The sequence below is a fragment of the Medicago sativa genome, chromosome 7, assembly GCF_051527215.1.
Source record: "Medicago sativa cultivar Bolivia chromosome 7, Bolivia_mono, whole genome shotgun sequence".
NCBI classification, from domain to species: domain Eukaryota; kingdom Viridiplantae; phylum Streptophyta; class Magnoliopsida; order Fabales; family Fabaceae; genus Medicago; species Medicago sativa.
Genome location: NC_140755.1, coordinates 36,125,394 through 36,130,527, shown reverse-complemented (window position 1 = coordinate 36,130,527; position 5,134 = coordinate 36,125,394).

Genomic DNA, 5,134 nt, shown 5'->3' with positions numbered 1-5,134 from the left:
TGCGCAAGATTTAATAGCAGCAGAGGATGATCAAAGTGTGGATCAAGAGGGTCATGTTGAGGTTATTGTAGAGAGCACGGATACTGTACAGGTTCATGAAAAATATGCTGATGGTGAACTGGACAATCAAGCAGCCGTCTCACAACAAAATGAGGATGTAAATAAGGGGGCAGTGAACGGGGCACATAATGGTACTGCTCTTGTTTCAGTTCAGGCTGAGCCGCTAAAATGTGTTGCGCATGCAGCTGGGAGGTCCTACTGTGTGCCTGAAACAGTTGGGCAGGTGATAAGTGTTTAAAAGTGATATATTTCATATAGGAGTTTAGGCATTTTAGTGACTTGTTTTGCAAGATTCTCTATGGAAAACTCCAAATATTGTGTTAATATGTCATTTATGCTTTTGAGCCCTATTCTACCCTTTTTGTGCAGGAAAATACAAGCAAGGAGCAAGAAAAGTCAAAATTCAAGGAAGCCACGCCATTAGCGTAACCTACGCTATTAGCGTGAGGAAGAAAAGCCCAAGGTCAGAAGGGTACGCCAATGGCGCACCTGGAGCGTGAAATCTGGAGCACTTGTGAAGAACACGCTATTAGCGTAAGCTACGCTATTAGCGTAATCACTCCAGAAAGGTACGCTAATAGCGTACCTGGAGCGTAGTAGGCCATGAAGAACCACGCCATTAGCGTGAGAGACGCTATTAGCGTAATGAGTCCAGAAAGCTACGCCATTAGCGTGGCTGGAGCGTAGAAGCAGGGCAAGGCCAACGTGGCAGCAGCCCATTGGCCAGATTATAGGCCGACTTACCACGCTATTAGCGTGGCTGGCGCTATTAGCGTAGGTACAAAAATACAGGCCCATTTAAATAGCATTCTTACCTCTCTTTTAGGTCATTCACTATTCCATTGATATTTTTATACATTCTAAGAGAGAGGTTAGAGATATTTCAAAGAGAGAAACACAAAGCAAGTGATTAAGGAGTAGATTCAACCCTAGATTCATTGAGACATCAAGGATCTTGGCATGGAATCTTCATCTTTCCTTCATTCCTTGCATTAGTTTACATGTCTATGTGTAACTATCACCTTCTTTGTAGTATTGAGGTAACAATCAAGCTATTATGTAATCTTTTGATCTTTTAATATATAAGGTTCTAGCTTAATGATTCAATATTGTTGTTATTCTTGCTTTTAATGCTTTCAAAGAGATTCAAGATGATTTGGACACGAACTCTTGAATCTAGAACTAAAATAACAATCTATCTTATGTTATATCACTCTTGACAAGTTTGTAAACCTTTGATAATTACTTTTAATCAAGATTTTAATGCTTTCGGATACTTAATCAGGCTGGACACGGTCGATTAAGTTATCCGATCGACTTTGTTATCGTTTAAGGAATTTGGACACGAATGTTTAAACACTAACTTGGAAATAACGATGTCGCTTTGGACACGAAGGTTGTTGTAGAAATGATTGTAATAATATTGGTTATAAAGCTAGAGTCTGTTAATCGATCGAGAGATTGCTGCTGTTATGCTTGCTCGTTATCTTATACCGCAAGCGAAATAGTTCGATCCCCTCTCGTTTTTACTTTATTGTCATTTATGGATATAGTGTTACAAACAAACATTTTATAAATGATACCTTAATGTGAAAGATTGTGAAAACGCTTATGATATAACGCAACTCCCTGTGGAAAACGATCCTATATATACTCACATGTACATAGTTATATGACATGTAGAAATCCTACATCAGCAGGTTCCAAGCACTACTGTAGATGCGGGACAGACGAGGAAAAGGAGGAACAATGTTACGTCAGTTTCTAAGGAGGAAGGTCGGTCAGTGGGTTCAGGTCCTTGGAGTGTTGACTGGCTTCAAAACATTCAAAAGGGTGACGTAGGACTTATTTCCTCTAAAAATAAGCGTTTGAAAAAAGTGATCAAGAAGAAAAGTGTTAACGGGGAAGGGAAGAAAAAAGAGGCGAGCAAGAAGAAGGTTGGAGGAGTGTTAAGACATCCAGTGCTAACTTTGAAGAAGGTGGCAAGGCTACCGAGTAAGGATAGGGAAGAGGTGATGAAAGTGTTGCGTGAGTCCAAAATCATGAAGGTGTTGAAACAAAAGATACGGAATAGAAGACGTCAAAGGGAGCGTGTTACAAGGTCTTTAGAGTTGGTGAATTCAAACAACCAAACATCTTCGACGGCATCCGGAAATGATTGGAAAAATTGGGTAGTGCTTAAAGGCAGTGAGGAGACAAGGGCGGATGACATACAATTTATTGGTAAGGCCCTTGGTGTCGCTACTATTGATAATTCTCAAAATAAGTTTAGTGTTTTATCTCGATCTCGAAAAAGTGCTGCTGGTCCGATTCTGATGCCGGTAAATGATGAGGGAAGTTTGGAGGATGGGGCTGTGTAGGGGTGCGGGGTGTTGGTGGAGTCGGGTGCGGGGTCGGTGGTTGTAATGAAGCTTGTTTCTTGGAATGTGCGGGGGTTGGGTGGTGTGGAGAAAAGAAAAGAAGTTAGGAAGTTAATTACTGAAAAACATCCTTTTATTATTTGTCTTCAAGAAACCAAATTAGGTGTTTGTGATGAGTCATTGTGTTTGTCGATGTGGGGTCATTCAACTGTTGCTTTCTCATATAGACCTTCGGTGGGGGCGTCCGGAGGGTTGTTAACGATGTGGGATACTGATGAGGTGGAGGTTTGGTATTCTGTTAGTAACGAACATTTGCTCCAAATTCATGGAAGGTTTATCCGGACAAAAGAAGAGTTTTATTTGTTCAATATTTATGCTCCCTGTGATTTACAAGCCAAGCAGGAATTATGGGTTTCTTTGGCAGCGCAATTGCAATTGTTAAGGGGTGAAAAGGTATGTGTCTGCGGTGATTTTAATGTTGTCCGTTGTGTGGAGGAAAGACAATCTAGTAGGGGAAACATCATGTCTTCGGATATGCAAAAGTTCAGTCATTTTATTGAGGAAAATGGGCTCATTGACTTGCCTTTGTGTGGGCGTCGGTATACGTGGTATAAAGGGGATGGTACTTCTATGAGCAGGATAGATCGCTTTTTATTGTCGGAAGATTGGGGTTTACATTGGCCTAATTGTTTTCAGGTGGCCTTTCTTCGAGGTCTTTCAGATCATTGCCCGTTACAGTTATCGGTGGATGAAGAAAATTGGGGACCGCGACCGTTGAGAATGTTAAAGTGTTGGCAAGATATGCCGGGCTACAAAATTTTTGTGCAAGACAAATGGAATTCTTTTCATGTTGAGGGATGGGGTGGTTATGTTCTTCGTGAAAAATTGAGACTTATCAAGTTAGCTTTTAAAGATTGGCATTCAGGTCATGATAGAAATATTCCAAGCAAGATTGAAGGTTTAAAATTAAGACTCTCCGAGTTGGATGAGAAAGGGGAGGACGGTGGTTTATCTATGGAAGAAATTGAGGAGATGAGGGGAGTAACTAATGATATTCATTCCTTGTCCAGAGTTAGTTCTAGTATCAGTTGGCAACAATCTCGGTTACATTGGTTGAAGGAGGGAGATGCTAACTCAAAGTATTTCCACTCGGTTCTTGCAAGTAGAAGACGTCGGAATTCCATAGTATCTTTGTCGGTCAATGGTAATATGGTTGAAGGAGTGCAACCTATTAGAAGTGAAATTTTTAATCATTTCAAAGATCATTTTGCGGCTTCTAATGTCTCTCGGCCGGGGGTCGGGAACCTTGTGTTTAAACATTTGTTGTACGCTGAAGGTAGTAGTTTGATTAAACCTTTCTCAGAGGGTGAAGTGAAAGCTGCCGTTTGGGACTGTGATAGTTACAAAAGCCCCGGACCGGATGGAGTTAATTTGGGTTTCATCAAGGATTTTTGGGATTTATTAAAAGGCAACATCATGCGTTTCATTTCAGATTTTCACCGAAATGGAAAGTTGACAAGAGGTATAAACTCTACTTTTGTATCTCTTATTCCTATAGTTGATTGCCCGCAGAGACTGAATGACTTTCGACCTATTTCTTTGGTTGGGAGCTTATATAAAATTTTGTCTAAGGTGCTAGCTAATAGATTGAGAATGGTTATTGGTGGAGTAGTATCGGAGACTCAGTCAGCTTTTGTGAAAGATAGGTAGATTCTTGATGGAATTTTGATAGCAAATGAGGTGGTCGATGAGGCAAAAAAATTGAAAAAGGATTTGATGCTCTTTAAAGTTGATTTTGAGAAAGCATACGATTCAGTTGACTGGGGGTATTTGGACGCGGTTATGCAAAAAATGGCGTTTCCGGTGCTTTGGAGGAAATGGATCAGAGAGTGCATAAGTACGGCAAGAGCTTCAATTCTTGTAAACGGCAGTCCTACAGAGGAATTCAATATTTATAGGGGGCTGCGTCAAGGGGATCATCTATCTCCTTTTCTTTTTTTATTGGCAGCCGAAAGTCTGAATGTAATGATGAAAGCCGCGGTGGATAGTAATTTGTTCAAGGGGTATGCGGTTGGGGGTTCTCATCCAGTGGTGGTGTCTCATTTACAGTTTGCGGATGATACGTTGTTGCTAGGTGAAAAAAGTTGGGCAAATGTTAAAGCATTGAGGGCGGTGTTGAACTTGTTTTCAGACATGTCTGGATTAAAAGTGAATTTTCACAAGAGTTTGTTGGTGGGTGTTAATATTGGTGAGTATTGGTTGACAGAGGCAGCTTCCATTTTGAATTGTAAAGTGGGTAAAATTCCATTCCTGTATCTTGGTCTTTCTATTGGTGGTGATCCTCGAAAGTTAGTGCTTTGGGAACCAGTGGTGTCGAATATAAAAACTAGATTGTTGGGTTGGCAAAGTCGTTTCCTTTCATTTGGGGGTCGGTTGATTCTTCTTAAGTCTGCCCTGTCATCGATTCTTGTCTATGCCCTTTCCTTCTTCAAAGCTCCGTCAGGTATAATTTCTCTCATTGAATCTATTTTTAATAATTTTTTTTGGGGAGGGAGTGAGGATCACAGGAAAATTTCCTGGATTGCTTGGAGCTCTGTTTGTGTTCAAAAGGAGTATGGAGGGTTGGGGGTGAGGCAGTTAAGGGAATTTAATTTGGCTTTGCTAGGTAAATGGTGCTGGAGGTTGTTGGTAGATAAAGGTGGTTTTTGGTATAG